The sequence below is a fragment of the Topomyia yanbarensis genome, chromosome 3 (genome assembly GCF_030247195.1).
Source record: "Topomyia yanbarensis strain Yona2022 chromosome 3, ASM3024719v1, whole genome shotgun sequence".
Lineage (NCBI taxonomy): Eukaryota > Metazoa > Arthropoda > Insecta > Diptera > Culicidae > Topomyia > Topomyia yanbarensis.
In genome coordinates, this window is record NC_080672.1 from 199,826,350 (window position 1) to 199,836,212 (window position 9,863).

Here is a 9,863-nt window from a genome sequence, read left to right on the forward strand (position 1 = left end):
TTATGTTGATCTCATCAGAATAAAACACCAAAACAAAATATAATTTTGTTGTTTCAATATGTTTGTTTTGTTATTTTAAATGCAAACAATATTTGAATCAATGCATATCAAATGTTGAATAAAAAATCATTTTGTTAGTTCAATTTCTACCTTTATTGTTTTAAAAGTATTAATTATTTGAATCAATGCATGTGAAGCGTTGAAGCAAAAGCAATTTTATTGACTCACTAGCATTATTTCAGGGAGTGAATGCAATTTTATTTTTTGCAGGGCATATGCTGCCCATCACCGACCTTTGACCCTTCCGATAAACGTCATATTATTTTGTGTAATGTTTTGAAAGTCCATGGAGTGCCATTTGAGTTTTCGATTCGTCTGCCGACACCATCGATTACAGGGCCGATTTGAGGAACAGAATATGTGGTTTTGGTTTCCTGTTACTTAAGGACGAGGAAATAATCCGCACACGCTTGTACAAAAAGCTGCAAATTGTGACCCATGATATTGAAAGGTTGGCGTGATCTGAATCTACTCGTACGCGCATGTGTTGACTATCGCTGGAAAGAAAAATATGGAGAGAGGTTAACTAAAGTAAAATGGAACAAAGTCCTAGGAACAAACCCACGATTTGCTTTAGTTAATAATCGGTAAACACTGTGCGGTTTGTTCACGATAGAATTCATGATATCCTACTGTACCTGCGAGACGTTTTTGTACGGCTCGTGCTAAAGATGATTATTAGAAAGCATCGATACCACCATTTTTTCGCGTCAGGATTAAAGGTGTTTTTGCCTGGAGAAACAACTTGGAGTTCCGTTTAGAGGGATCCCCCAGTTACATCGTCATTCATCTTTGATTCAATTTTATTCTAGGCGAGTACAGAGATGTATTCGTCACAAATGTCCTTCCCAAGGTCTTTTCTGTTTACAATCACGATCAAATGATTGACGACCGTTTTCTGGTGTTCGGCGACGAAATCACGTCCATTGAAGGCCGCTAATAGAGCAGGAAGATTTAGAATTGTGTCATTCTAACGTCATCAGATCATATAGACGTAGTTTTTCATACATTCAAGCGTTCATATAGATGCTTCCGACGGGAAGGTAGAACTTTGTTTTATGTTAACTTCCGTTTCCTGGAAAAATACTGTGTGAGACAAGACTTCATTGATGCGAGAAGCGACTTACCACTGTGAGATAATAATCTGTGTAGTACCTTCTTGCTGTGGGGTAACAACATGCCTCTCAAAACGTTGCTTTGGAATGAACATTGTGCCAAAGATATGATTAAAGAAGCTTACGTATCGCTGGTAGAAACCCAATTTTTATTGCCACACGTAATACTACGACGGTCTACTCACGGAATAATAGTACCGTTGCTTACTTTCAGTTCGTTGCTTTGTGAAGCACCCAAATGCTCGCTGTATATCGAATTCAGATATAAACTCATCGCACTACGTATCCGACAGTAACTTAGGATGGTTTCGGGTTTTCCGGAATCCAACTCTCCTGATCCAGTATTAATGCGATTAACCCGTTTTCTTCAGTAGGAGAAGCACATGGGAACAACTTTTTCATTTGTTGGAAGAAACTTTCATTTCTTTGTGTCAATACATCAAGGTTTGTTGAAATTATGCAATGAGTCTTTTCGAATCAATCAGTAGCAGACTTTGCTTCAATCACTATCTTTTTGTGAAATAAATAATAATTTTGTTGACCTTCGAAGATCACAGGTAAAAAAACTTGCAAGATTGATTCAATAGATATTTTGGTTATTCTAACCCAAAAATGTAATTTGGTTCAATCAATTCCTTGATTGAACACAACAAAATTTTTAGATTAAAAATAAAGAAATGATTTGTTGTATCAAACATGGACAATTATTTTGCGTGTACACACATACATACACACACACAGACATTTGCCGAACTCGACGAACTGAATCGAATGGTATATGTCACTCGGCCCTCCGGGCCTCCGTTAAAAAGTCGGTTTTCAGAGCAATTGCAATACCTTTCTATTGAGAAAGGCAAAAAGGTGCGAAATCGGCAAAGTCCCAAAAAGTCGATTTTTATAAAAAAAAAATTTTTCCAGATAACATAAAATCTCGACGTTTCATGCATTTTAAAGATGTATGGCATCAAAAATACGAATTCGATTTCTGAAATTTCATGTGGTCCCCCCTTTGAAAAAAAATTTGAGTTCCGGCTTATATGGGAATTTCATATGTGACCGGACGGTTTAGTCTATATTTCCGGAACCATATAAGCGATCCGTACGAAATTTTATAGACATCTATGGGGATATTATAGCTATCATTTGGGACTAAGTTTGTGAAAATTGGCCCAACCATTTCCGGGAAACTGATGTGAGTTCGAAAATTTTGAAAGATGGCCGCTTTCCCCGGGCACTTCCGGAACCGTCTATGGTGGTTAATGTAGTCAACGAAAGTTTGGTTGGCCGTCGGTGACCTAGAACAGCAAATTTAAGTTGTTTGAGAGACATTTTAGCGAAATTTTTACCTTTTTTGCTTTCATCGGAGTATCGGTTTGAATCACAATTTGCTATGTGATCGCACGCCACAACCTGTAACTCCGGAACCGGAAGTCGGATCGGGATGAAATTAAATAGCCATTTACGGGGACGCAATACCTTTCATTTGAGGCCAAGTTTAGTCGAATCGGTCTAGCCATCTCCGAGAAACCGATGTGACTGTTATTCTGAATTTAGATACTTCCGCCGGGGCTTCCGGAACCAAGGATGGTGGCCAATGTGGCCAAATAGACTTTGAATGGATGTTAGTGACCTAATACTACAAATCGAAGCAGTTGTGGTCATATTTTGGAAAAAATTTTCACCTTTATACATTCATTGCAGAATTTATTAAAATCGACATTTTCTGCGTGTTCGTACTTATCACCCTGTAATTCCGGAACCGGAAGTCGGATCCATTAGAAATTCAATAGCAGCCTATGGGAACGTTGCACCTTTCATTTGAGACTAAGTTTGTCAAAATCGGTTCAGCCATCTCTGAGAAAAATGAGTGACATTTTTGGTCACATACACACACACATACACACACACATACATACATACACACATACATACACACACACAGACATTTGCCGAACTCGACGAACTGAATCGAATGGTATATGTCACTCGGCCCTCCGGGCCTCCGTTAAAAAGTCGGTTTTCAGAGCAATTGCAATACCTTTCTATTGAGAAAGGCAAAAAGAATTCAATTAGAAAATTCCTTTTATTAATTTGTATTAAGTTTGCGCTTGTAATTCCTGTACCTTTACTAGTGAATCATAATGTAAACAAATATTCACACATCATGCAAAAATCCCTTTTATTAGCTTGTCTTAAATTTGTGCTTGTTAATAATCAATTCTGTATCTTCACCAGTAAACAATAACATTAACCGTAAGCACAAAAGCGTACCAACAGTATTAAAACCGGACTAACTTTTAAACCGGCCTAAAATATTTGGTAAGCTTTAATGAAACGATGCTGTCATTTATACGAGAACAATATTTTTTTATTTCGTTTATTTGACATGGCTCATAGCGGTAGCTTAACGGAGACGTGGATCTTTCATGTGTTTACAATATGTAAAAACCTGTTTTAATCCACCTAGAGGTGCAATTGTGCCTTTCTCATTTCTACAAACTATGATTTAATAGCTGGTTTTACAATATAACATTATGGAAACGTCTTTCATTCTTATTACACTTGGTAAGTATATATAAGAGCACCTTTTTGCATTCATCGCGGTATCGGTTTGAATCGGAGTTTTCTATGTGATCGCACTCCACAACTCGTAACTCCGGAGCCGGAAGTCGGATGGAGATGGAATTTAATATCAGTTTCCGGGGACGCAACACCTTTCATTTAAGACTAAGTTGATCAAATCTAGCCATTTTCGAGAAACCAATATAACCGTTATTCTGAATTTGGATGCTTCCGGATCCGTCGATGGTGGCCAGTATGGCCAAAGAGACTTTGAATGACTGTTGGTGACCTAGATCTACAACAGTTGTGTTTACATTTTGGAAAAAAAATCACCTTTTTACATTCATCGCAGAATTCGTTAGAATCGGGATTTGCTGCGTGATCGTACGTATCGCCCTGTAATTCAGGAAACAGAACTCGGATCCACACAAAATTCAACAGCAGCTGATGGACCTTTCATTTAATATCAAGTTTGTCAAAATCGGTTCAGAAAATTCCGAGAAACCGATGTGGACAAATCAACAAATTTTGTTTTGTAACCATGCTCTTCAACTCGTAATCCGGAACAAGATGTCGGTTGAAAATAAAATTCAACAGCAACCTATGGGAATATTATACCTTTCATTTGAATCATAGTTTGTAAAAATCGGTTCAGCCATCTCTGAGAAACCGATGTGAACATTTTGTTAACAAATCCGCACATACACACACATACATACATACATACATACATACATACACACACACATACATACATACATACATACATAAATACATACATACATACATACATACATACATACATACATACAGGGGGCAGAAGTGACAGGAAGGACAGGAGTCTAGGGGCCTAACGAACCCCCCCCCCCACAGCCCTTCTGCGAGTTGGGGAGTTTTGCTAGGATATGGTGGGGCTAAGATTGGGCTCTTCTAAACCTCTAAAAAAAGCCATAACTCCGAAAGCAGCTCCGACGAAGCGAGTCTGTGCCGCTTCTGCTAAGATCCTAAGATTCCAATAATCTAAGATCTGGGCAATAAAAGCACTCTAGCCCAACCGGAGTGCCAACCGGCACATCAGGATCGACGCCAGTAACATCTTGATTATGGTATACTGGCCATGGCGAACGGCAACGGACAGGACACGGATGACGAAAAGGATGGCGACTTTGGGCTGACAGGCGTGCTGTTCTACTCCCTGAGTAAGGAAGGATGACACCGACTTGAAATGGCGAGTGGGCTAACAGCATGGCTGCCTCCGTTCCAACAAAACCCTGGCAGGTCTCCGGGTACGTTCGAAACTCGCCATCATTTGGTTGGTGGTACTAGGTTCGGTTGAAGCATTCCCGATTTACGCCGATCCGGCTCTGAACACTACTCCCCATGAGGGATGGTGTCAACCCTTGCATGACCTCACTGCTGCTTTTCGGCAGCATAGATAATCATGGGATCGCGAGAGGCGACTATGTGCAGCGAGTGGAGATAGCGGCCCGGAGTTGGGACCCAATAAAATAAAATGGAGAAACAACAAGCAACCGATATAAATGGAGCAGGCACGGCAAATCCGTTTGTCAGAGGTGGGTTGGTGAGGTCACCACCACCAATAGTAGCTGAAGTCACCCAGCAAGAGCAGGAGTAGGGGAAGCCGAAGCAACAGCAACAGCAGCAACAAAAACAGCCGGAGCAGAGCGGAATGAGCTACACCCCACAAACGCCAAAGGTAGTGGTAGCGAGGCACTTGGTGGAGGAGCTCCACAAGTTCGTGGACATGAGAAACAATGTCCACAAAGACATTAAGGAGATGGTCATCAAAATCCGGAAGGCGCTACTGTCTGCCGTGAAAGAGTACGATACGGCAACGCAGAGGGCAGATTCAGCTGAGCGAGCATCCGCGTCGGCTAAGGCCACTATCCTCCTAGCCCCTCCGAAACAGGGTAAGGAGAGGCAGATTGGAGTGGAGAACACGCCAGTTCCCATAACTCCAAAAAGGACAAGATTCTCGCCAGGAGAAGAAAGACCAGGCGGGTCAAAGAGGCAGACGCTCGAGGATGCTGTTGCTGCCGAAGAAAAGGAAGCCGCCTTACAGGGTGAAAGCTGGATCACCGTTGTAGGTCGGAAGGAGAAACGCGGGAAACAGCGAAAAAAAAAAGGAGGAGCGAAAAGGGGAGCAGAAAAGGAAATCAGAACCCTCGGCTCGTCAGAAGACGCCTAAGGGAGAAGCCGTGCTCGTCAAAGCAAATGACGAGACTACGTACGCAGCACTGCTCAAAAAGGTCAGAGAGGACCCGGAGCTGAAAGATTTGGGGGAAAACGTGTTAAGAGTCAGGCGTACCCAAAAAAATGAGATGCTCCTCGAGCTTAAGAAGAATACTACGACTAGTAGCTCTGCCTTGCAGGAGACTATAACTAAGTCAATGGGTGGAAAGGCAGAAGTTAAAGCCTTAAGCCCGGAGATGGTAATCGTGTGCAAAGACCTCGACGAAATAACGACGGAAGACGAGCTGAGAGGTGCTATGAAGCAGCAGTGCAAACTGGGCGAGGTGCACATGACGATCCGGTTAAGGAAGGGATACGGAGGAACGCAGATAGCGATGATACGTTTACCGGTAACCGCTGCAGACAAGGCACTGGAGGTAGGTAAGGTTACAGTTGGATGGTCGAGATGCCTACTGAGAGCCGCCCCACGAGTAAACAAACAAGCAGAGAAATGCGTCAAATGTTTAGGCTTTGGACATTTAGCAGGGGCTTGCAAAGGCCCGGACAGATCCGGGATGTGCTGGAAATGCGGAGAGACGGGCCATCTTGCGAGAGACTGCACGCAGAGGCCGAAGTGCTTGCTTTGCACCCCAGCGGAAGGAAACGACCATCAGACGGGTGGCTTTAAATGCCCAGCGTACAAGAAGGCGACTGCAGGCCAACGGTGATGGAGATGACCCAGATAAACCTGAATCACTGTGATACCGCACAGCAACTGTTGTGGCAGTCTACGACAGAAACTATGTGCGATGTCGCTTTGATCGCAGAGCCTTATCAAGTCCCCCCTAATAACGGTAACTGGGTGGCGGATAGATCAGGAACCGCAGCGATACAAGTAATGGGAAGATTCCCTATCCAAGAAGTGGTAGAACGTTCCTATGAGGGTTTCGTGATAGCCAAAATCAACGGCATCTTCGTATGTAGCTGTTACGCTCCCCCAAGGTGGACAGTAGAGCAGTTCAGCCTAATGCTGGAGCAGTTAACCGAGCAGTTGATCGATCGGAAGCCGGTAGTCATTGGTGGTGACTTCAACGCCTGGGCTGTGGAATGGGGCAGTAGAGTAACCAACACAAGAGGGTGTATCCTGCAGGAAGCTCTAGCGAAGTTAGACGTACGATTGTGCAATGAAGGCTCTGTTAGTACATTTCGGAGAGACGGGAGGGAGTCTATCATACACGTCACATTCTGTAGTCCCTCATTGACGGCGAACATGGATTGGAGAGTATGCGAAACGTATACGCATAGTGACCACCAGGAGATTCGCTACCGTATCGGCCAACGGAACCCCGCGGCAGTACAGAGAAGGGTGACCGGCGAACGAAAGTGGAAGACGAAAGCCTTCAACAAAGACATCTTTGTTGAGGCACTTCGGCCGAACGGCGGGACCGAGAATGTGGATGCGGCTGACCTAACAAGAAGGATTGTGGCGGCTTGTGACGCCACAATGCCGCGAAAACTGGAACCACGCAACAAACGGCGTCCAGCTTACTGGTGGAACGAGACGCTTAGTACGTTACGCGCTGGCATTGTCTCAGAGCCAGAAGGCGGGCCCAAAGAGCAAGGTCGGAACCAGATAGAGAAGAGCATAAGGCATCGTTTCGGGAAGCTAGGGCCGCTCTAAAACGGGAGATCAGACTTAGCAAGTCAGAGTGCCACAAGGAGCTATGCCGAGAAGTAGACGCCAATCCCTGGGGTGACGCATACCGAGTCGTGATGGCGAAAATGAAGGGTCCGACGACGCCAGCCGAAATGTGTCCGAGTAAGCTGAAGATAATCGTCGAGGGTCTTTTTCCGAAGCACGATCCAACTATATGGCCACCGTCACCGCACGGCGAGGAAGAAGGAACAAACATGGATCGGCAAGTGACTAACGACGAGCTAGTAGAAGCATCGACGCGCCTAAAACCAAAGAAAGCCCCTGGTCCGGATGGAATACCAAACGTGGTACTGAAAGCTGCGATCCTGGCATATCCGGACATGTTCAGGATAGTGATGCAGAAGTGCCTAAATGAAGGCAACTTCCCCGAAATGTGGAAGGTCCAGAAGCTGGTGTTGCTGCCGAAGCCAGGGAAGCCACCTGGCGACCCGACCTCGTACAGACCCATATGCCTGCTGGATACACTCGGAAAACTCCTGGAAAGGATCATTCTTAACAGGTTGACGAAATTCACGGAAGGTGAGCGCGGACTGCCCAAGATGCAGTTTGTTTTCCGCAAAGGAGCATCGACAGTGGATGCAATTCGGATTGTGCTCGAGAGTGCCGAGAAGTCATCTAAACAGAAGCGAAGAGGAGATCGATACTGCGCTGTGGTCACGATAGATGTGAAGAACGCGTTCAACAGTGCCAGCTGGGAAGCCATCGCTGCAGCGCTGCATAGAATGAGGGTTCCCGTCTATCTGTGCCAGATCCTGAAGAGCTACTTTCAGAGCAGAGTGCTGCTGTACGAGACGAGCGAAGGACAGAAGTCATTGCGTGTCACAGCGGGCGTTCCTCAGGGCTCCATTCTCGGTCCAACCCTTTGGAACGGGATGTACGATGGGGTCTTAACGCTGCAGCTGCCTAGGAAAGTGAAAATCGTAGGTTTCGCGGACGACGTGTCACTAACGGTGATGGGTGAGACACTTGAAGAAGTGGAGGTGTCGGTGACGGAGACAATAGACGCGATCGAGAGCTGGATGAACGGGGTCAAGCTGCAAATAGCTCACCACAAGACGGAGGTGTTGTTGGTCAGTAACTGCAGATCGGTCCAACGGATGCAGATCGACGTCGGAGGGCACGCGATTGCATCGAAACGTGCATTGAAGCAATTGGGAGTTATAATCGACGACCGGTTGAGTTTCAACAACCACGTTGATTACGCCTGTGAAAAGTCGGCGAAGGCAACGAACGCAATAGCGAGAATCATGCCAAACGTCGGCGGTCCGAGAAGCAGCACGAGACGTCTGCTATCTACTGTTTCGTCATCGATACTCCGATATGGGGTTCCTGCCTGGAGTGCTGCGCTGAAAACCAAGCGGAACCGTGAAAAGCTAAACAGGACATTCCGACTGATGGCCGTACGAGTCGCGAGTGCCTACAGAACAATATCGTCGGAGGCAGTATGCGTTATCGCCGGGATGATCCCCATCTGCATTACCAAATAGAGAACCGTCTTTGAAACCGTTTAACAAATTACGATCTGATTTTTGTTCGGTCGTAATCATTTTCCTAGCATCAGCATTTTGCATTATAAGGAAAATAGTGTCCTTCACCGATATATAATGCATGGTATCTTTCACTGTTCCTGTCTTCTTGATAGATCGCACTATTTTCTTGGCTCTTTGATCCGTACAACGTTTATAGCTAGTGGCTCGAACAATCTTTCGAGATCCTAGCAAAATTTCTACAGATTCTGGAACACTACACTGAGCAGTTCCAGATAGAAAACTTATATTACTATCAGGGTTCTTTACATCTGAGTACAAATCTGGTACAGCCATTGCATTAATTAACTGAACTACATCATTGTCAACATTGAGACATTTAGTATCCAACAATTGCCTCAAGAGCTTGAAAACAAACCGCTGATATGCTCCCAAAATGGAATTGGAATGTTCCATAAAACACTGTATTTTTTTTCTGTGATGGAAACATCTGATCGAATTGAAGTGATGAAAGCTGATGCGATTTCCACCAGTTCTTCTCGTGAAATAGATTCCATCAAATAATGAGGATTCGTTATTCCATCGCTCGGCAGGAAAACTACTTCCTCTTCTATTTCTGCTTCCATTGCTTCCGGAAGATTTCCTATCGGTTGTGCCAAAGACTGATGATGATTCACTATGTGATCCTTCAGTCGTTTGAAGCACGTAAATATAGTACCACAATCGCCG

The 9,863-nt window shown here is 44.5% G+C and overlaps 1 long non-coding RNA gene across 1 annotated transcript; it reads right to left on the minus strand.

The window, feature by feature from the left end:
- Window positions 1-202: 202 nt before the first annotated feature.
- LOC131692282 (uncharacterized) lies at window positions 203-1,676 on the minus strand. The gene is made up of 3 exons (XR_009305952.1): window positions 1,188-1,676; window positions 699-1,135; window positions 203-557 (listed from the first exon to the last, which is right to left on the minus strand). It is a non-coding gene; the product is annotated as an uncharacterized LOC131692282 (long non-coding RNA).
- Between the last annotated feature and the right edge of the window lie 8,187 nt (window positions 1,677-9,863).